The sequence below is a fragment of the Bubalus bubalis genome, chromosome 5 (assembly GCF_019923935.1).
Source record: "Bubalus bubalis isolate 160015118507 breed Murrah chromosome 5, NDDB_SH_1, whole genome shotgun sequence".
NCBI lineage: Eukaryota > Metazoa > Chordata > Mammalia > Artiodactyla > Bovidae > Bubalus > Bubalus bubalis.
The window spans coordinates 55,596,599-55,620,872 of NC_059161.1; positions in this window are offsets into that span (position 1 = coordinate 55,596,599).

Here is a 24,274-nt window from a genome sequence, read left to right on the forward strand (position 1 = left end):
GTTTTGGAGAACAGTATCTTCAGGAGAATCATATCTCTATTTTGGGAGGATTGTATATCCAAATTTATCTATCTATCATCTATTTATCTACATACACAGCTATGTAACACACACGTGCACATGCGCACACACACACACACACACACACACACACACACACACACAGAAATGTGAGAAATGTGTTTGGCCAGAGGATAAAAACCTCATCTTTGTTTCTGTTTCAAAGATTTGTGGCAGCAGAAACATTTGGGGCAAGCACATTCATTTGACTAATGAATGTGCTTTAATGTATACATCTCTGATTTTCTTACAGTGCCAGCTGGCTCATTAGGAAGATGGTGGTAATGAAAAAAATTCAAGATATACCAGAGAGATATATATATATATTTTTTACTCACTTAGCTTTTTGGTTGGAGGCTGACATGTCAATTCATCAGACATTTACTGCATTCAGAGTTAGTTTCTATTTCAACAGGAAAAGTTCAGATCTGTAGAGGACTTTGACTAGTGGAAACAGACTTTCACATTTGTCTTTGGAGCCCTGATACAACAAGTCTTGGGAAAATGAAGAGATCTGAGGAATCTGTGTCTATGTGTGTATGCATAAGTTTATTTATCTGGGCAACCCCAGATATGAGCTAGACTGTATTTGAAGACTGGCACGAATAACAACTCAGACTGAGCTCAGAGTGGCTTTCATTTCACTTTACTGCTAAATCAGCAAATAAGTAGTACAAATGATGTATATACTATATAATGATATTAGTAAGGAGATGGGTCATTTCAGTGTCTCTTCCGTTCCTTCTGGAGACAAGCCTGAAATGAGGTGGTCAATGCTCTATATGAGATGAGAATCTGCCGGATTGGAGGAGCTTCGAGCTATTGCCTGGATGCATTTTGCATCACAGTGTTTGCAAGAATCTACCTACTACCATCTGTATAGTCAAAGCCACGGTTTTTCCAGTCATGTATGGATGTGAGAGCTGGACAATAAAAAAGGCTGAGTGCCAAAGAATTGATACTTTCGAACTGTAGTGCTGGAGAAGACGCTTGAGAGTCCCTTGGACTGCAAGGAGATTCTAAAGGAAGTCGATCCTGAATATTCATTGGAAGGACTGATGCTAAAGTTGAAGCTCCAAAACTTTGGCCACCTGATTCAAAGAGCTGACTCATTGGAAAAGACCCTGATGCTGAAAAATGTTGAAGGCAGGAGGAGAAGGGGACAACAGAGGATGAGCTGGCTGGATGGCATCACTGCTTTAATGGACATGAGTTAGAGTAAGCTTCGGGAGATGGTGAAAGACAGGAAAGCCTGGCGTGCTGCAGTCTGTGGGGTCGCAAAGTGTCAGACAGGACTGAGCAACTGAACAACAGCAGCCTACTATAATTGTCCTCCCCCCATCTCCCCAGGTACATAATTCCTTTTTCTTTTTTTTTTTTTAATTTTATTTTATTTTTAAACTTTACATAACTGTATTAGTTTTGCCAAATATCAAAATGAATCCACCACAGGTATACATGTGTTCCCCATCCTGAACCCTCCTCCCTCCTCCCTCCCCATTCCATCCCTCTGGGTCGTCCCAGTGCACCAGCCCCAAGCATCCAGTATCGTGCATTGAACCTGGACTGGCAACTCATTTCATACATGATATTTTACATGTTTCAATGCCATTCTCCCAAATCTTCCCACCCTCTCCCTCTCCCACAGAGTCCATAAGACTGTTCTATATATCAGTGTCTCTTTTGCTGTCTCGTACACAGGGTTATTGTTACCATCTTTCTAAATTCCATATATATGCGTTAGTATACTGTATTGGTATTTTTCTTTCTGGCTTACTTCACTCTGTATAATAGGCTCCAGTTTCATCCACCTCATTAGAACTGATTCAAATGTATTATTTTTAATGGCTGAATAATACTCCATTGTGTATATGTACCACAGCTTTCTTATCCATTCATCTGCTGATGGACATCTAGGTTGCTTCCATGTCCTGGCTATTATAAACAGTGCTGCGATGAACATTGGGGTACTCGTGTCTCTTTCCCTTCTGGTTTCCTCAGTGTGTATGCCCAGCAGTGGGATTGCTGGATCATAAGGCAGGTCTATTTCCAGTTTTTTAAGGAATCTCCACACTGTTCTCCATAGTGGCTGTACTAGTTTGCATTCCCACCAACAGTGTAAGAGGGTTCCCTTTTCTCCACACCCTCTCCAGCATTTATTACTTGTAGACTTCTGGATCGCAGGGCCAAAGAACTAAATAGACATTTCTCCAAAGAAGACATACAGATGGCTAACAAACACATGAAAAGATGCTCAACGTCACTCATTATCAGAGAAATGCAAATCAAAACCACTATGAGGTACCATTTCACACCAGTCAGAATGGCATAATTCCTTTTTCTATTTCCTGCTGCTCAGGATAGGCAGGTTGTAAATGGCCACCTTCTCACTGTGCCCTCACATGGCAGGGAGAGATAGAGAAAGAGAGAGAGAGAAAGTGCTGGTAATTCTGCTTCTTTTCAGTCCTAATAGATTAGGGCTCCATCCTATGACCTCAACTAACTCTTATCAGGCCCTTATAGGCCCTATATCCCAATAGTCACAATCGTGGTTAGGGCCTCAGCTTATGAATTGGAGGGGGGGCAAACATTCAGTTTATAACAGAGACTGCATAATTGCAAAATAATTGCAATTAAAATGTTGTCAAAAAAACTAATGAAAAAGGTTGACAGTATGTTTGAAAACATTAGGGGATTTCAGCAGAGAGGAGGAAACTAGAAGAAATTATCAAATGCAAATGCCAGGTATACAATGACTATATCAGAGACAAAGAATTTCTTTGATTGGATCATCCATAGAGTTGATAGAGCTGAGGAAACAAACATTAACTTTGACAATAAATCAATAGACATTATTTAAAGTTAAGTATAAAGAGAATTAAGAGTGTATGTCTGTGTATGTGTATGTGGAGGGGGGCCTTCAGATCCCCAAAAGCTGTGGAACCATATCAAATGCTCTATGATGTAGATACTTAGAATCCTAGAAGAAGAAGGGATGTGAGTGCAGAAATAATGGATGAGAATTTTCCCCCAATAATGAAATACATCAAACCAAACATCCAAGAATTCCAGAGAACCCTAAGCAGAATAAAACCACAAAAACCTGTCACATCACAGTTGACCTTCTGAAAATCTTGAAGAAAGAGAAAGAGAAAATCTTGAAGAAAGCCAGAGATAAAGGCACATTTTCTGTAGAGGAAACACAAAGAATTAGAGCAGACTTCTTTTCAGAAATTCAAGCCAAAAGACAATGGAAGAATATTTTTCAAATGATAACACAAAAATCAAGTGAAAACTAAAGCCTGAGTTCTAGGATCAGTGAAAATATCCTAAAAATGAAGGCAAAAAATATTTTTTCAGACAAACTAAAGATGAGAGAATTTACTGCCAGAAGTATTGTGGTAAAAGAACTGTTAAAGGAAGTTTTTCAGGAAAAAGAAAAGTGACAGAGGAAAAACTTGAGTAAATACAAAGAATTCACAAGTGGTGAAAATGATGGCTAACGACTACAGCTGAGTTCTCCATCCTGGTGACTGCTCTCGGCTAAAGACAGACACTTCTTGGGAGGTTTCCCATCTTTTGGGCAGCCTAGTCAATGACTGCCAGTATAGGAGCTTAATAACCTCATCCCCTTCCCCAGTGAAAAGAAGTTTTGCCAGACAATCCTAGTTTTGGAACTTCCTGTGAAATTGTTTGAGACCTTTGTTTCAAGTGCGTTAAAGTGAAAAAGTTGGCTTAAAGCTCAACTTTCAGAAAACAAAGATCATGGCATTTGGTCCCATCACTTCACGGCAAATAGATGGAGAAACAGTAGAAACAGTGGCAGACTTTATTTTGGGGGGCTCCAAAATCACTGCAGATGGTGACTGCAGCCATGGAATTAAAAGACGCTTACTCCTTGGAAGAAAAGTTATGACCAACCTAGCTGCTACTGCTAAGTTGCTTCAGTCGTGTCCGACTCTGTGTGACCCCATAGATGGCAGCCCACGAGGCTCCCCCGTCCCTGGGATTCTCCAGGCAAGAACACTGGAGTGGGTTGCCATTTCCTTCTCCAGTGCAGGAAAGTGAAAAGTGAAAGTGAAGTCGCGGAGTCTTGTCCGACTCTTAGCGACCCCGTGGACTGCCTAGACAGCATATTAAAAAGCAGAGACATTACTTTGCCAACAAAGGTCCGTCTAGTTAAGGCTATGGTTTTCCAGTAGTCATGTATGGATGTGAGAAAGAAAGCTGAGCACTGAAGAATTGATGCTTTTCAACTGTGATGTTGGAGAAGACTCTTGAGAGTTCCTTGGACTGCAAAGAGATCCAACCAGTCCATCCTAAAGGAAATCCATCCTGAATATTCATTGAAGGGACTGATGTCGAAGCTGAAGCTCCAATACTTTGGCCACCTGTTGCGAAGAGCTGACTCATTTGAAAAGACCCTGATGCTGGGAAAGATTGAAGGGGGGAGGAGAAGGGGTCGACAGAGGATGAGATGGTTGGATGGCATCACTGACTCAATGGACATGTGCTTGGGTAAACTCTGGGAGTTGGTGATGGACAGGGAGGCCTGGTGTGCTGCAGTCCATGGGGTCGCAAAGAGTCAGACACGACTGAGCAACTGAACTGAACTGAACTGAAAGTTCAGTCTCCCTCTCTCTCTGTCTCTCTCTCTCTCTTTCCTCAGTCTTGCTTCCTTACTCCAGGACTTATTGATCCAGAAAGAACTCCCCAGTAAACTTCCTGCTGCTAATCTTCATCTCGAGTCTGTCTTCCAGGGACCTGCAGACACACTAAAGACCTGAGAGTAATTCTGCTGAAGTGAGAGGCTCACTGTTACCCCCATGTGCTTGTGTGCATGTCAGTTGTGCAGTCGTGTCTGATTCTTTGTGACCCTGTGAACTGTCACCTGCCAGGCATCTCTGTCCATGGGGTTTCCCAGGCAAGAATACTGGAGTGGGTTGCCATTTCCTCCTCCAGAGGATCTTCCTGACCCAGGGATTGAATCCATGTCTCTTGCGCTGGCAGGTGGATTCTTTACCACTGAGCCACCAGGGAATCCCACTCCCTCCAACAGCTTGTTCATTTGATTTAATGACCTCAGTAGATACTTGCTTCTCTTTAAGAAATTCTGATAAGTAAATTCAGGCTTCTACATCAGATGAATGGGGATCTGGCAGTTTACATTTAAAAAGAGATCTTAATTTTATATAAGGAGCTTGTAAAGAACATTTGGTATACAGTTTGGTTTAGAATTCCATGAACATCCAACTTTTCAAGAGTACTTCTATTATGAGAAAAAAATTCACCTGTACTAATTCAATAGTAGTGATAAAACTATTTATTCAATTTTCATTTTTAAATGAAGCAGTTTAATTTTCACACTCAGATAATATTTCTTGCCTCTATGTGCACCTTATCTTGACATGGGGGAAGATGAGTGTCTTTGGAAAGGAAACAACCCCATAGGCTTAGCAGAAATAGCATTATTCCTGACACAGATATTGCCTTTTGGGATTCTAAGCAAGACAGTTTCAGACTTTGGGGATGGCTGTCCAGAAACCAGCTCAGTTTCAGATGTGTACCTGATCTGACTTCTTTGCTGTTCTAATTAATGTTAGTTCTCAGTAAGTACTACCATGAGAAAAGACACATATTGCAAATTGATTCTAACTTACTTTTCAAGCATTCTGTTAGTTTTTAGCTTTACTTAAAGTCATTAAATGACACTGAGACATGACTCTCTATTGAGCAAAGGAAGATAAGATGGCAAGTCACGTTGGAAAGAACTGTGAGAGTTTGGGAGGTCCCAGTGGGTGGCCACTTTCATAGTCCCTTGATCAAACAATGGCTCATCTCTTCTGGTGAAGGTCACCAAGAGGGCCCCTCAAACCTGTGTAAGGGTAAAGGAGGACACCAGCTGGCTCAGTGCTGATGACCAGTTGAACTGGGACTGCTTGCATCCAGCTAGCCAGAATATGCTTCATCTTCACCAAAGGATTAGGCACTTTTCTTTGTAGCTAATCCAAATGATCTCAGGCATCAGAAAGTAAGGAGGTGCAGAGCGTATTTTATACCTATGAGCGGGGCTGATATGATGCTCAGCATGACATAATTCACACATGCAAATAAATGCTGTTCCCTAAGGAAGCATGTGGATAAGGCAATGGCAACCCACTCTAGTATTCTTGCCTGGCAAGTCCCATGGACAGAGGAGCCTGGTGGGCTGTACTTCCATGGGGTCGCTAGGAGTCGGACAAGATTGAGTGACTTCACTTTCACTTTTCACTTTCATGCATTGGAGAAGGAAATGGCAACCCACTCCACTGTTCTTGCCTGGAGAACCCCAGGGACGGGGGAGCCTGGTGAGCTGCTGTCTCTGGGGTCTCACAGAGTCGAACATGACTGAAGCGACTTAGCAGCAGCAGCAGCAAGGAAGCATGTATTAAGGTGTACAGAGCAAAGCATATGGTAAGCACTCAATAAATACTTATTGAATGAATGAGAAATTGAGAATGAATGAAAAATTTCCTAAAACTATTTTGGAAATAACTTTTTTTTTTTTTTTAATATTGGGAATAAATTTTTAAGATTGCTTCCATAAAGGTAGAAAAAAATCTTTCTCTTGTTTTTCTTTTCCTTTTTACTTTACTTTTATTCTAGAATAAAAACTCTATGAGAATTAAAACCTAATATAGTATTGTTGTGTCCTTAAGGAACTTAACACAATGATTATATTCTTTAATTACCTATCATTTGCCAGAAGCTGGGCTGGTGGAAAAGAGTATAAAGATAGAAATACAGATGTTTCCTATATTTTAAAAAATGTTTATTATTTGGCTGTACCAGGTCTTAGTTGCAGCATGTGGGGTCTAGTTCCCTGACCAGAGACCAAACCCAGGTCCCCTGCATTGGGAGCACAGAGTCTTAGCCACTGGGCCACCAAGGAAGTCTCTGGATATTTCCTATCTTAAGATTCAAGACCAACTCACTTAGACAAGCAAAGGGCAGTAGACATCAATGGGTAATAGACATTAATGGATAATTTCACCAAATCAAATTCTGAGTCTTAATTCAGAGATATGAGCCAAACTTTAAGTGTAAGTTTGGCATATGTGTGCGTATGCACACACATACACACATGCACACACTTCTACCATTTAAAATGCCTTCTACTCTTCTCATGCTACATCCCTCATTCCTATCACTAAGCTGTTTGCATAGTAAGTTTCCAGTACATCTTTGCTGATTGGATCACATGATCAAAATGCTCTTTTTGAAAAGTTATTTTGTGTATGATGGATTTAAAATATAGTACTGGTGTCTAGAGACATCTCTCTACAGCTAATGTCTTCACATGCAAAGTAAAGATAGTAACAAAATGGGGGAATCTGAATTATTAGTTGAATAACAATTGCTGCCCTCCCAACTCAGTACCATGGAGCTGTTGTTATAATTGGTTGATAGTTTGGGGAATGGCTTTGTCCTGATCCTTCTACACACCCAACATCCCTGTGAACATTGTGTCAAGATGCTTCTCCCTCCACATAGGCAGAGGGGATTACCTTTTGATAAATCTAAGTTAACCGATTCACATAGAGTTGAAACCAAACCTGCGTGTTCCCTCTTACCTGAGAGCAATCACAAAGTGGTCTGTTCAAAAATGCAGTGGGCAAGACTGAACACAAGGGCTTCTTGTCTTCCTTGCTGGTAGAGATTGCCTCTTGCTGTAGAAATTGAAAATGCCAAAGACCCACTTTCCCCAGCTCTCCTTACAACTGGGGCCTAAGTATGGACCTAATCCTGACCAGTGGGTCCTGAGCAGAAATCTGCTGACAAGCAGAATCTAAGAACAGGAAGGGTAAGGAGACGATTCCCTCACTGGCTTTTGACTCAGGATGGTTCCAGGGTGTGGATGTGATGTATGGAGCAGTGGTCATTGGAAGCCATCTTGAACCAATGAAGTGATAAGATTGACGATGAAGGCCTCTGTGCTGAGAATGGCAGAACACAGAAATGGAAAGAGCTGGATCCTTGAGGATATCATTTTGCCTCCTGATCTCAGGAGGCAAGTTAACTGGTCTCAGGAACATCAAGACACTGTTATTAATGGGTCAATATTTATTAATTGATTATTTATTAACTTGCAACTGAAAATGCTCTAAAATATGGTGACGCATACAAGAGATAGTAGACAGAGCTCTCGAGATGTAGTTTAAAGTGAGAGGTAAAGTGCATGTGACTAGAGCTAAGAAGATAAAAGTTGGAAAGAGTTGAGTATGAGTGGTATATTAGTAGCCTCATAGTGTCATAAGCTAGGGGTGGTTGGTATAACTGCAGTGATTAGAACCAGGCATCTTTAGCCAGAGAATATGTCACAGAGGATGTGATTTTATTTCTCCTCTGTTCTAGGCTTCTAAACTCGGTGACTGCTGTTTAAAAGCTTGTCATTTCCACTTTGGGTGCTTTTCGTTCCCATTATTCTGTTACCAAGGATGGGAAATGGGGAGCAGAGAGAGTTGGCAGGGGACAAGATCCACTGTTAACAAGTTAAAGACTTTCAGATGTTGCTCGAGTGCAGAAAATGTTCCGTTATGTCACAGAATCATTGTATCCCAAGAACCCATTGCTCTCAGACCTTGTTAAGATGATGACTTCCTGCAGGGACACACACAGCCCTGAGGCACTGGCAGCTGGGCCAGGTAGTGACGGGAATTATTTTCTTTAGCAAGGGGCCCCACATACCTCATCCCACCTTTGCCTTAGTGCCTTTTATTCGCCAGGGTATTTGGGGAATGAATGGATCTGCAACTCACCGGAGCCCAAAAGGACTGAGCTCTTGAACCAAGGAAGGATGGATTTTTCCTTCACCCATGCATACTTCTTCTGGTCTTCTAGAGTTGTGTTTTTAATTTGCAGGTCATGAAACCAATTTATGAGGGTGAGATCAGTATTTAGAAAAGACAAACAGAATGCAATAACATCCATTAGAAAAAATAGACAAGAATATAATTGAATAGAGCAGAAAGTATCAGAGAATGCAAAAAGTATTGAAAGTATGTTCAGAGAATCAAAATAAAAGGTTTACTTTAGTTTTAGATGTATTCTCAAAAATACATTTTTAACTTTAACTTTTTTTGTTTCATTACCTCTGATTGAAGGTGGCAAATATTGAAAGAAATATAAAATATATCTTTCAAAATTCACAAAACTGAATAATAAATATATAATAAATTTAAATAAACATTCAAATGATGCTATTCTGTCTGGAGCATTCATTTTTCTGAAGTTATTAGAGCTTGAAATGGCAGTCGGACATTTGAAGCTATCTATATGGCTTTGTGAAAGTTGTTTCAGTTTGAGTTTGTGTGTGTGTTGGTAAAAACATGTATGGGAGTCACTATTCAACTATATTGGGGATTTCTATTCAGTTCCAGCACATGGATCCAATCTAATTTTTCTAATGTCTTATTAAGGGCTTCTCTGATAGCTCAGCTGGTAAAGAATCCACCAGCATTGCAGGAGACTCCTTCAATTCCTGTGCTGGTAAGATCTCCTGGAAAAGGGATAGGCTACCTACTCCAGTATTCTTGGGCTTCCTTGGCAGCTCAGCTGGTAAGGAATCCCCCTGCAATGTGGGAGACCTGGGTTCAATCCTTGGGTTGGGAAGATCTCCTGGAGAAGGAAACGGCTACCCACTCCAGTATTCTGGCCTGGAGAATTCCATGGATTGTATAGTCCATGGGGTCACAAAGAGTAGGACACAACTGAGTGACTTTCACCTGTACTTTCAATGTCATATTTATTTGTGAGTATAGGTATTAATTAGCCTTTGGACCAGAATTTCTAAAGAAGTCAGATAGTGGGTCCAGAGAAAATGAGGCCCAGAGTCCAAATGAAATGCAAAGCTCTGCTTCTTGTTTTGATCCTTTTTTTTTTTCAAAGAAAGTTGGGTTTTTGGCAGAACATCCAGCTGAGGGGTTGTCTGCTGAAGGGAGAATATTGATGTTACCTTCTGAGATGGAAAATGCTAGAACATGTACTGGCCAGCTAGAGGGATAGGCCCAATAACAAATGTGCCAAACAAATGATTCTCTTGTGCTTTTTGATCTGAGAAAGTAATTTGCTTAGCTGGTTAGGATTTTCCCTTACCAGCAAAAGTTCTCATCCATCTTACACTGTTTTTAGGGTTCACTTCCTCAAGGTCCTTCTATCCACTTCTATTCCAATATCACAAGACACACATACACAAACACACATTTACCTGCCCCAAATCTTGGGTTTTATTTTCCCCAGAGTCACATTTGCAAATATGCCAGGGAAAGACCTGAGAGTTATCTGCCAGTATCTCTGAGTGAATGACATTGCTTCCTAAAGCCATATCCTGCTCCACTTGGATGGAAGACAAAATCAAATATATGTGAAGAAATTCTATTCTTTCTGATGAAAATCTCATTCTGTATCTACCCACCTATTATCTATCCATCCATCCATCTGGCTATCTAACCATCTATATACCTACCATCAGCCAAGAATTCAAAAGCGGCCGACGAGCATTGGCTCTGAATCAGGTAGTTTAATAAACCCTGAAGGTATAAAACACACACACACACACACACATTAATCTCTATCTCCAGGAGCTTTCTGTTTCATAGCTGAAATAGAGAAACATCCCACTGTGGCAATGATATGATAGAGCTATATTCAGTCAGTGTAAAACACGAAGGATGGCCATCCAATCCTAAGAGGAAGGCAGAGTATGAAAAAGCTTCCAAGATTTCAGCTAATGAGTACAAGATATCCCAAAACTGGAGAGTAATGGAATAGTAATGGGAGGGGCAGGGATTAGTGTGGAAATATGGAGAAGATTCTCCAAGCTTAAAATAATAGCATGTGTAGGTACAGAGGCATTAGGGAACATGGCCGGCTTTGGGAAAACAGCAAGGAACCCCAGGGTTGGAGTGGATCAGGGTTCCTTGCTGTTTTCCCAAAGCAGGCCATGTTCCCTAATGGATGGTGCTGAGTTGTGAAAGTCTTGCAGTTGCGGTAAGAAGAATAAAAAATCTGTCCTCACTTCCTCTTACTAAGGTGAAGTTGGACATGCTGGGGACCATTTTGAAGGGAATTCACTCATAGGGACATTTATAGCTGTGAGATGACTCTTGTAACTTAGGTCAAGCTCATGTTTCAAATTGGGTTTATTGTTTCATCAAGCGAAGGGGATGGGGGTGGGAGGAGTCAAGCCTTTGCACTCAAGGTCCAAGAAGTAAAACAGTAAACAAGGAGGCAGGTGGACTTGGAGCCATAACATAAGAATAGCCTTAGATTCATAACAGGAAGAATAGCCTTCCTTCATAACAGACACGCAGTTTATGTTCTCCTTGGTGAGATGAGCTTGCCCCCTGGGAAAGCCATGAGGACCTCAACTGTAGCTCCCTCTAGTGTAAATACCAAAGATGAGTCAGAAACCACTGTTATCTATACCATGGGACCGCAGACAACCCTGCCTTCCCTGGAATAGCAGAGAAAGCACAATAGAGAGCTTCTACTCACAATGGACAGAGATTCCTTGACTGCAAAGTATACATTCAAATAAGAGCTTGAGGGTCGAAATGTCTTCACCCTGTGGGGAGAATTAAGCTTCCTTCAGGCTGGGCCTTCAACTTATAAAAGTTGGAAAGAGAAGGAGTTGGAGTCGAGGGCAGTCGAAGAGTTGGCAGGAAAGAAGAGCCTATTGAGGGTTGAACTCTCTATGGCCGTGTCATCCTTGTTCTATTGCGTGGCACACGTGGATGGTCTGGTAAGATGATATTACAGTCTCTTTTTTGTAACCTTTATTAATCACAGGAGAATTCCATGGCCCTTTAATAAAAGAACTTAATTTTCTTCCATGAGCTAGGAAAGACCAAGGCATTAAAAAAATGTTAAAAGAGTTAATAAGATATCCTGATTAGATTTTTTAACAAGAAAAAGAAAAAAAAACCAGTTTATTATCACATGTATCATGAATACACACAGGAGAAACACAGTGGTGAGTAACCCAAATGGGTGGTTAGTACTTGGTATTATATAGCAGATTAACAGAGAAGAATAAATTTGTAGAGAAGTGATAAGACAAAGGAAAAACGTTTTGGGCTTCTGAAAGAATGCAAATAAATATATGGGGGAAACTAATAAAGTTTGTGCAGGTCCATTTTTGGCATCAACTTTCCATCTTGTTCATGACCATAAACTTCCTTGGGAGAGGGGTCTTAAGTGTGTACTCATTTCTCAAATGTTTCTCTCTTTTGTTAGATAAGGGAAGCTCCATGAAGGCTCCTTTCTATTGATTCTCAAATGCCTGCAGCTCATAATAATCCTTATGCCAAGGTGGTATATTCTGATCCTCCACAAGTTCTAATGCCCTTTGTAGCTAAGAGAACAGTGCTTACTTTGTTGTTGTTATTGAGTCCCTAGGTCATATCTGACTCTGCAACTCCCTGGACTGTAGCATGCCAGGCTCTCCTGTCCTTCACTCTCTCCTAGAGTTTGCTCAAATTCATGTCCATTGAGTCTGTGATGCTATTTAACCATCTCATGTTCTGTCGTCCCCTTCTCCTCCTGCCTTCAATCTTTCCCAGCATCAGGGTCTTTCCCAATGAGTCAGCTCTTCGAATCAGGTGGCCACAGTATTGGAACTTCAGCTTCAGCATCAGTCTTTCCAATGAATAGTCAGGAAATTTCCTGATTTCCTTTAGGATTGACTGGTTTGATCTCCTTGCAGTCCAAGGGACTCTTCAAACACCACACTCCCCAGAACCACAGTTTGAAAGCATCAGTTCTTTGTGCTCAGCATTCTTTGTGGTCCAACTCTCAAATGCGTATGTGACTCCCGGAAAAAACCATAGCTTCGACTATACAGATCTTTGTGGGAAAAGTGATATCTCTGCTTCTTTAATATGCTGTCTAGGTTTGTTATAGCTTTCCTTCCAAGGAGCACTTATGGAGGAATTGCAAATGGGACAATGATTTTGGTCCAAAAGGGAAGAGTCTCTGGGGAGTTCTGAGCAAGAGAGAGGTGATTAAAACTGTGCTTCAAGAGTATTTTTCTGGTAGAAAAGGGTCATAAATGGTTAAAGACCTCGGACCCAGACACAGAAGGCTAAGAAATAAAAAAGTACTTCCTCATATTGTGCTAATCAAACCATGGCTATTTAATCAATATTCAGTGACAATAATAAATAATTGATTTGACCAATAAATTAGTGACCTGATGAGGTTGTTTCTTCCTTTTACCTTCTCTTTCTGGCATATGTTGTCTTCTTGAAAGAAAAAAGGCAAATTTCATTCTTCCCAGTGTCATATTGTTGCAGAGCATTAAATTAAAAGAGCCTGGGTTGATTAAAATTTTTTTCAGTTCATTTGTTCTTGCTATAGAATGATTTCTGAGCACCTGTTTGACACCAGAAATCTTAAATCTCTTATGCCTTTGGAAGCTGACTTTTTAATAGACCACTTAACAGGCTTTCTAAAAATGATTGTAATTTAGATCATAGGTACTGAAATGAACAACTGACCAGCACAGTTCTTTTGGAAGATAGTCTAGTGATGAGTGTCCCATATCACAATGAAAATAATATGTGGGCCTCTGGAGCCTGTTGACTCATTCTTAAAACTCTAATTCTTAAGCCACCCAGCACGTGGGTTATGAGTCAGACTCAGGCTAGTGGGGATAAGAGGGCCCTTTTAGGGGACCGGGCATGGATGGCGCATTTGCCCCGACATTCCATGTATATTTCGTAAGAGACATTGATATATATTTGGTTCATGGCTTGGTCTTCCAGGACAATGCTCTCAGCAGGGAATTGGGGACTACTTGGGGGTGTGGAGTCTTGACTTCCAAGTAGATTGTTAATAATTCACCCTGATTCTTGATTCACCTATTATTGAAATGAAGACATTTCTCTTTCTATTATAGTGATAGAGTTTTTCTTTTTTTTTTTTTTTCAGCAACAGTGTGGGGTAGACATGGGTTTGCTCCCCAAATAGTTTTCTCCTTCTGAATTAATCAGTAGATGGAAATCATTTGAGAAGCTTGGATGTAGAAGAAGAGCGGCCAATCCAACAGAGAGGAAGAGTCAGAATTTGCCATTATCTTTGACAAAGTGCCTCAGTAATTTTGAAATTTAATATATTTTTCAAATTGCTTAGGCACAGACACCTAAATGTGCATCAGAATCCCCCGAGAGGCTCCTAAACCATGTATTCTTGTAAACAGCTATGGCCCAAAAAGGTCTGTACTGAACTCAATATTTTGTGTTTTTAAAAGTTCCCTAGGGGTTGTCCTTAAGACCAAGTTTTAGGATCATTAGCTTTATACTGGAATGTCATTTTAGGGGTTTTCAATTAGATTGCTTTTAATCATAATGTCAACTGCTAGTTCTAGTAATTGCTTCTTTTCTCATGTGCCCTAAGGACTTCATGTGAATTGAATGTCAGGAAACCCCTGGGTCTGTGAACAGGAGTGACCGCCCTTGCTTAAGCAGAAAGGCTTTCTGAGCCGTGCTCTTTTACTGTCCTGCTGTGCCATACTCTGGACTCATCTGCCTGGTGATTAGTAACACAGGACTCGGGGAGTGCCTTGCTGGCCAGCACCTCAGCTCCTGCTGCTGCTGCTAAGTTGCTTCAGTCGTGTCCAACTCTGTGCGACCCTATAGACGGCAGCCCACCAGGCTCCCCCGTCCCTGGGATTCTCCAGGCAAGAACTCTGGAGTGGGTTGCCATTTCCTTCTCCAATGCATGAAAGTGAAAAGGGACAGGTGAAACAGCTCAGTCGTGTCCAACTCTTAGCCAACCCATGGACTGCAGCCTACCAGGCTCCTCTGTCCATGGGATTTTCCAGGCAAGAGTACTGGAGTGGGGTACCATTGCCTTCTCCAACCTCAGCTCCTACTAGACTTCTTTTCCCTCTACCATCTCCTCAATCCTTCTTCTATCTCACCTTCTCTTTTCATGTCTTCAGCTGTTCATGAGTGACTCTGAAACTCCAACTTTCCTCAAGCAGAGAAGGAAAGAAAGAGGGCTAAACACTTTCTTTCCTCCTCCTTCACTTCCTCTTCCAACTTCTGATCTGGAAGACCTCTTAACCTTTCTCACAAAAGGTGCTCAATTGAGTTATTTTTTCTGAAGAAAGAGTGATTTGTGCCTGATTTATGTACCAGGCTACTCTTACATGCTAACCAAGGCAGTGCATTCTTGTTTTAAATGTCAAGTCTTTTTCTCCCTGTACCATTGGGTATTGATACCCTTGAGTTGGCTCTAGATTGCAAGTTCTTACAGTATGGATTCATAACATCATTTTAATTCTCTGAAATTATCCATGATTCTTTCTGAGAAGAAAGATAGTAAGCACTTAATTGCTTTTTTTGAAATAAGAAAATTGAAAATAAGTCAGAAAAAAAAGTTATGGTCTTTGTGAAATAAAGCTTGAGTGACTCTACTGAAGAGCCATGACCACATCTCCTACCTGGGTGGGAGGGTGCCCACCTCTGTGTGTTCCAGAATATCGTTAGCATGAAACACAGTCAAGATTATCTCTGAATAGGTTGGTCTCTCAAATACTTCACAGGAAAGGAAAAAATAAAAATATTAAGTGCAATAGTAACTACTCAGCAAATAACCCACCTAAAAACTCCAATTATTTGATTCTGATGACCCATCACCTTGAATGCCAATTACCTAGTTATTTTCACAAGTAAATCACTTTAATTTTTTGTCTGGCCATCTGATTTGCTCTGTGAGAATGGGAAAATGTAAGTTTGGATATGGGGATAAAAAATTTTAGAAAAATGGCTTCCCACATCTCAGAGAAGACTGTCAAACAGAGTCACTGAGCACATCATGATTAGAGTAATCTGAGATAATTATCTTCCCAGAGAGATAAAGAAGCATAGTTCTGAGTTTTGCAGAAAAAATTATGCAAATATGTAAGAAAAATTTGAAAAAGTAACAACTTTGATTCTAATCCAACCATGAGATAAAAGAGGAAGTAAAAATTATTATACTAATTTGAATAAGATGTTTAATTAATTGCTGCAAAAATTGTGAGTATATAAATATTGATACATAATAGAACTATAGGAAGAGAAAGTGCTACTTTATGTGTAGAGTAAGGAGAAATTTTTTTTTTTCCACTCATAGACTCTTAGACTCGGAGAAGGCAATGGCACCCCACTCCAGTACTCTTGCCTGGAAAATCCCATGGACGGAGGAGCCTGGTGGGCTGCAGTCCATGGGATCGCTAAGAGTCGGACACGACTGAGTGACTTCACTTTCACTTTTCACTTTCATGCATTGGAGAAGGAAATGGCAACCCACTCCAGTGTTCTTGCCTGGAGAGTCCCAGGGACGGGGGAGCCTGGTGGGCTGCCATCTATGGGGTTGCACAGAGTCGGACACGACTGAAGCGACTTAGCAGCAGCATCAGTAGCAGCAGACTCTTAGACAATCTCTAAACACAGACTTGGGAGAAGCTGCAGTTGTGGAAGGTATATTTGGGAGCTGGAAGGGAGCAAGGGGCCTGGTTCCAATGGAAGGCTCTGGAACATCTTTGTTTGCTGTGTGACTAGGAATAACATGCTTTGCCTCTCTGGGCTTCAGTTTTTCCAAGTGTGAGATAAATGAAAAAGCTTCCAAATTTTCTTCCCATTTCATATTATGATGTTATGATTCTAAATATGAAATTCACAAGACTAGTTTTGAAAATCCTGACCTCCTGTATTTCACTGGCTTCACTGCTAAGCCCTTTCTGGGTTTGTTTGCTATTTCACTAAGCCAGAGATTCTATGACTTGGTGAACCTCAGAATCCCTGAAGAGCTTTAAAAACACAGGTTGCTGACTCCTACTCCCATGGTTTCCCTTTCATTTGTGGGGCCCACTAATCTATCTTTCCAGTGAGCTCCCAGATGATGCTGATGCTGCTGGCCCCAGGGCTGCACTTTAAGAAACATTACACTAAACAGTAAGAGCCCAGCCTCTACCTGCAGAGAACAGAGATCAAAGATCCCTGGTCAACCTAACTCCTCACTGCTTGGGGGTATAGGTCCAGGTTTAGTTTTCTAACCTATTTCTTGTACACATTTTTGTGAAAAATTAAGATAGGAAAGTCAAAGAGATAAAATCAAGGCCATTTCTTCCCTGGGTTCCCAGTACCTTGGCTGTGTCCAAGTGGGCAGAGAGCAGGGTGAACTCACAGTTGAGTGAAACAGGCTGCAGAGGGTGAATTGGGCTAGAGGGGTGGGACAGAGGGAGCCTCAGGAGGGAAGGGATATATGTGTACATGTAGCTGATTCATGTTGTTGTGAGTAGAAACCAACACAACATTGTGAAGCAATCATCCTCCAATTAAAATAATACTTTCTCTAGGCACCAGCTTCCTAATCTACAAACCTGGTCTAATGCTGTCTATCACAGAAGACCACTGACAAGCTTACATTAGAAAATGCCCCTAAAATGCTTAGAATCATGGCAGGCAGGTAGTGAAGTGGTTAATGAGGGGCAGATATTGCGATTAATTCATGGAGCACTGTAAAAACATCACCCTTGTAAAAAGACAGGGGCACTGTGTGCCCGGGGCAATGTGTCCCAGACAAGGCCTGAAATCTGATGCCAAAAGGTACACTGGGCAAGTCCTGACTTCACTGGAAACTGTCCCCCGTGCTAACAGCACAGGATGTCCACACACAACCAGATGGCAAATTCTTCCAGATACAGTTCACCAGATTTAATATTGGTGGCCTGTTGGGGGCCAGAGTGAGGCACTCCGCCCATGGCAAAGGTCATGAGGAAGAAGGCTCGACATACGCAAAGGCGGGATCGAGCCTCAGGAGTCCCCCTGGAAATCCTCGAGCATCTACCCCCATAACCAGAGCCTGCCTACTTTACTACTTTGTGCTCTCACCTACACCTCTGACTTTATGGGGGGCTGTCCCCCACCACCTCTTTCGGAGAAGGAGTTAACTTAGAGCTCCAGTTAATGATAATTCCTGGGCGTGACAGGAGTGTTTCAACCTACAAACTCCTCTGAAGGTTCTCTAGCCTGCCTGACAGGCTTGTCAGGCCACATGTGATTGCTCACAGCCTCCCAACCGTGAGAGGCCCGAGATGCTTTAAACCTTCTAAAAACAGGTTCCTTAGAAAAGTTAGAAAACCATTAGTATAAGTATAATGGGTTGATTAGAAATTGTATTGGTGAAGGGTTTTTCATTTGTTGAGCCAATGTTTGTTGCTACGTCTCCATATCCCCTGCCCTTACACACATTAATGAATATATAGAAGAAATAAGTATTAACCCTTGATAGTAATCATGTTAGACCTTAGGCTAAGTAAATTCTTTCCTTAACTAAAACCCACTACACCCTCACCCTATAGGAATGTAACTTTATTTGGGTGGCGTCTGTTTTAAGAATAATCACCCCTGGAGAAATAAGTGTCCTGGTTGACTGACCACTGTCACAAGGAGAGGGTCATAAATTGTCAGCAGACCCCCTGGCCAGAAGATGATGTAACACCCCTAAGACCTCTGTATACATTTGTATGAAGCACCTGACTTTGATAAAAGTCAGGACTGCTGACCCCGCGTAACTTTTGCATAACATCTCTGTATAAAAGCAGACCATGGAAAATAAAGAATTGGGATCAGTTTCTCGAAATACTGGTCTTCCCATGTCACTCTCTCTCTCACTCTGGCTGAGTCTCCATCTGGAGCGCAGAACCCGCCATGCTTACTAATTATGCCTGGGCTCCTAAGATCCGACCGGGGAGGCCTCAGTGTCTCCTCTCCTTCGGGAGAACGGAAGGACGCCTGCGGCCTACGTAAGTGGTGCAAACTTCTTGTCTTGAAGTTTTATTGGTCTCCCGCATAAACCAAGCTACTCAGCCTCTTTTCTCCACTGAATTTTGCTACTGAGCTATCCTCATTCTATTACTCTTTACACCTCTAGTTAATATCTAATTGAAGCTATTGTATCCTGATCCTCGCCGACGCCGTCCCTGCTTCGAATACCCTGAATCAGCCGGGGCTGGACCCTGGCAGTGGCCCATGTTCTCCAATTTTGTTCAGATTGAGGCTAAATATGTTCATCCATCCTGGACTCTAATTCCCAAGTGGAGTTTAGAAAAGAAAGAAATGGTGTCTCTTTGATTGTGGATTTAAGATGAGTCATTCCCCTTTTCGGTTGGGTTTCCATCTGAGAATAGGCAGTGGTTAGGGAACAGTTTGATCCTCTTATATTTCAGCATGTTCACGTCACTTATTTTACATAACAAGTAAACCCTCTTTATCAGTTCAATTCAGTCGCTCAGTCATGTCGGACTCTTTGTGACCCCATGAATCACAGCACGCCAGGCCTCCCTGTCCATCACCAACTCTTCGCATGAGGTGGCCAAAGTACTGGAGTTTCAGCTTTAGCATCAGTCCTTCTAATGAACATCCAGGACTGATCTCCTTTAGGATGGACTGGTTGGATCTCCTTGCAGTCCAAGGGACTTTCAAGAGTCTTCTCCAACACCACTTCAAAAGTATCAATTCTTCAGCAGTCCAACTCTCACATCCATACATGACCACTGGAAAAACCATAGCCTTGACTAGATGGACCTTTGTTGGCAAAGTAATATCTCTGCTTTTTAATATGTTATCTAGGTTGGTCATAACTTTCCTTCTAAGGAGTAAGTGTCTTTTAATTTCATGGCTGCAATCACCATCTGCAGTGATTTTGGAGCCCCAAAAAACAAAGTTTGCCACTGTTTCCACTGTTTTCCCAACTATTTGCTATGAAGTGATGGGACCAGATGCCATGATCTTAGTTTTCTGAATATTGAGCTTTAAGCCAACTTTTTCACTCTCCTCTTTCACTTCATCAAGAGGCTGTTTAGTTCTTCTTTGCTTTCTGCCATAGGGGTGGTGTCATCTGCATATGTGAGGTTATTGATATTTCTCCTGGAAATCTTGATTCTAGCTTGTGGTTCTTCCATCCCAGTGTTTCTCATGATGTACTCTGCATATAAGTTAAATAAGCAGGGTGACAATATACAGCCTTGACATACTCCTTTTCCTGTTTGGAACCAGTCTGTTGTTCCATGTCCAGTTCTAACTGTTGCTTCCTGACCTGCATACAGGTTTCTCAAGAGGCAGGTCAGGTGGTCTGGTATTCCCATCTCTTTCAAAATTTTCCACAGTTTATTGTGATCCACACAATCAAAGGCTTTGGCATAGTCAATAAAGCAGAAATAGATGTGTTTTTGGAATTCTCTTGCTTTTTGATGATCCAACAGATGTTAGCAATTTGATCTCTGGTTCCTCTGCCTTTTCTAAAACCAGCTTGAACATCTGGAAGTTCACAGTTCATGTATTGCTGAAGCCTGGCTTGGAGAATTTTGAGCATTACTTTACTAGCATGTGAGATGAGTGCAATTGTGCAGTAGTTTGAGCATTCTTTGGCATTGCTTTTCTTTGGGATTGGAATGAAAACTGACCTTTTCCAGTCCTGTGGCCACTGCTGAGTTTTCCAAATTTGCTGGCATATTGAGTGCAACACTTTCAAAGCATCATCTTTCAGGATTTGAAATAGCTCCACTGGAATTCCATCACCTCCACTAGCTTTGTTCATAGTGATGCTTCCTAAGGCCCACTTGACTTCACATTCCAGGATGTCTGGCTCTAGGCGAGTGATCACATCATCGTGATTATCTGGGTTGTGAAGATCTTTTTTGTACAGTTCTGTGTATTCTTGCCACCTCTTCTTAGTATCTTCTGCTTCTTTTAGGTCCATACCATTTCTGTCCTTTATCGAGCCCATCTTTGCAAGAAATGTTCCCTTGGTATCTCTGATTTTCTTGAAGAGATCTCTAGTCTTTCCCATTCTGTTGTTTTCCTCTATTTCTTTGCATTGATCCCTGAGGAAGGCTTTCTTATCTCTCCTTGCTATTCTTTGGAACTCTGCATTCAGATGCTTATATCTTTCCTTTTCTCCTTTGCCTTTCACCTCTCTTCTTTTCACAGCTATTTGTAAGGCCTCCTCAGACAGCCATTTTGCTTTTTTGCATTTCTTTTCCATGGGGATGGTCTTGATCCCTGTCTCCTGTACATTGTCATGAACCTCCGTCCATAGTTCATCAGGCACTCTGTCTATCAGATCTAGTCCCTTAAATCTATTTCTCACTTCCACTGTATAATCATAAGGGATTTGATTTAAGTCATACCTGAATGGTCTAGTGGTTTTCCCCACCTTCTTCAATTTGAGTCTGAATTTGGCAATAAGGCATTCATGATCTGAGCCACAGTCAGCTCCCAGTCTTGTTTTTGTTGACTGTATAGAGCTTCTCCATCTTTGGCTGCAAAGAAAAAACAAAAACAAAAACACCCAAGTCTTCCCTGTGTGTATATTTCCCACACAGTGGTGTTCAGAGCAATAATTAATGATGTTCATTAGGAACTCACTAATATCTACCTCTGAGATGGGAGCTTTGGGACACAGATAAGACATGCAGGAGGTAAATTTTGTTCTCTCTCCTAAGACCTGGTATGATCTTTGTTGGGAAGTTAAGGTGAACGTGTAAATTAATTATCAAACATTGAATTATTAAATTTCATTTTTTAAAACCTCGGTTTAGAATGCTCTTCTTGCTCTTTGAAGTCATTCAAGTCCTATACTTTTATTTTATTATTTTTTTGACTGCACCATACAGCTTGTGGAATTTTCTCTGACTAGGGATTGAACTCAGGCCACTGCTATGAAAGGGCTTCCCTGGTAGCTCAGATGGTAAAGAATCCACCTGCAATCCAGGAGATGTGGGTTTGAATCCTGGATCAGGAAAATCCCCTGAAGGAGGACATGGCAACCCACTCCATTATTCTTGCCTGGGGAATTCCATGGACAGAGGAACGTGGTGGGTGACAGTCCATAGGGTCACAAAGAGTTGGACACAACTTGGTGGCTAACACACTTAACACTTCTTAGCTCACTGAAAACTCAGAATCCTAACCACTAGGCAACCAGGGAAGTCCCCTATACATATTTTAAATTCCATGTTATGAAAAGCCTTTTCCAAGAGAGCTTGGGAGTGGAAGGGAGGAGACCAGGAACTGGTCCCTAAGGATCTACTCCAAGGACTCCCTTACTGTCACTCATCCAATGTGGGTAAACTTATTTGGGGGTCTTGGATAACCCCCTTGGGTCAGTGGTCCAGGCCATTCTCATAACTTACAGATTTTTAAATCTAAGTTTGAAGCAGACAGGCAAATGCTAAGTAAGTCTTCAGGGTGGAGAGTGCAGGTCCCTGGGGGATTAACATGCTGCTGCCCAAGTCTAGCATGAGCTGCAGATTGCAGATTCCAGAGATCACTATTCTAGGGGAGCCAGGAGCGGAGTCAGCGGGGGTGGGGCTTCTCCTCCCCCCATTGACTTGGGGAGGCAGCCCATTAAAGGCAAGTGTCTTAGTTTTCAAACCATCTGAAACATAAATTTTATCTTGAATAAGAGGATCACAGACACTTAAGTAATAAAGCTGTAAACAGATATAAAAATATATGTGTGTTTATATGCATATGTTAGGCAAATGAGTAATCATGGAAAACTATTGCCTTTGGGGATGTCTCTCTGCATGATTGGAAGGTGCTCATCATAATATGTAAAAAGGTTCTTATTGATGTCTAAGACCAATGTCATGCATGTGTGCTAAGTCACTTCAGTTGTGTCTGTCTCCTTGCGACCTATGGGCCGTAGTCCCCAGGCTTCTCTGTCCATGAGATTCTCCAGGCAAGAATACTGGAGTGGGTCACCATGCCCTTCTCCTTTCCTGCCTTGGCAGGTGGGTTCTCTGCCACTAGTGCCACCTGAGAAGCCCCAAGAGACTAAAGGTCATGAAGACTCAAATAAAACAGTTCTTTCTTATTTTTGATGCTCCTTATCTGATTCATAATAAAATAAAAATTTCCCCAATTGCTTTTCCCTTAAAAACATAATATATAAAATAAATAAAAACAGAGCAGAAAAGTTGGAACAGAAATTCTCAGAAAATTTCTGAACCTGCTCACAGCCTAAAGTGTGCAAACTGATGATATTGGAGGGCCTTCCAGTGTCTCCACAATACACTCTTATGTGGAGACTTGATCACCAGAAAAAGGGTTTGAGTCAAGTAACAGTTACTGAAGATTTGTGGTGTGTCTGGACCATGCTAGGTATTTTCATCTGTAACCTCGTTTGTGGTTACCAAGGCGGCACTGTGACAGTGAAAATGTTAGTCGCTCAGTTGTGTCTGACTCTTTGCGACCCCATGGACCGCAGCTCGCCAGGCTCCTCTGTCTGTGGGGTTTTCCAGGCAAGAATACTGGAATGAGTTGCCGTTTCCTTCTCCAGGGGATCTTCCCCACCCAGGGATCGTACCCCCATCTCCTCCCTCTCCTGCATTGACTGTGTAAAATGCTCAGCATCACGCAGGGGAAGCAGTCACCTGGGGGCGACCCAGTACTTGTGCAAAGGGGGGATGTTGCAGATGGGCCCCGGCTACCTCTACTGGCTGAGTCCAGAGGGCTGTTCACTACCTAAGTGGTCGTGGTGGGACACTGAGCAGTTTTTCAGCTGCAGAATTTCTACTGATAAAGAAATGTGTTCCTGTGACATATTTGTGGTGAAATTTCACTCCTCGGAGTGGAAATGGAGTAAAAGGCAGAAGAATGCCTCCCTCGACACATCAGGGAGGGAGATCCGGGGAGTTGATGTCTAGCCAAGGAAGATAATGACCCAGGTTTTCTGGGAGGTGTGGGTCAGCTGAAAGGAATCTGAGGATAATGTGAGGAGGATGTCTGACACATGATGGAGAATGGGCCTGGCCAGGCACTCCGTTGAGCCTCTTTCTCCACCTAGGTCCTCTCACTGTCCTGGATGGAGGGCAAGACCAAGGCGAGAATCAGAACCCTCCCCTCTTGTCCATGGAGCCAGAGGTCCCAGCACTCCAGGGGAGCAGGGGTTTGCAGTTTCCGGGCTCAGGCTGTGGTCTGGTATACATTTCCTGAACCGTCCCTTCTGCCTCCTGCCCCCAGGCCTCTGGAGATGAAAGAGGCTCCATCCCAAGCAGGGCCAGGGACCAAATGTGAAGTCTATTTTATAAAGCTGAATTCTTGCCCTGTGAGGTAATGGGATTCATCATGCAGAGTTGGTGACGGCTGTGGCTTGGAGGACAGCCGCGTTATGGGGG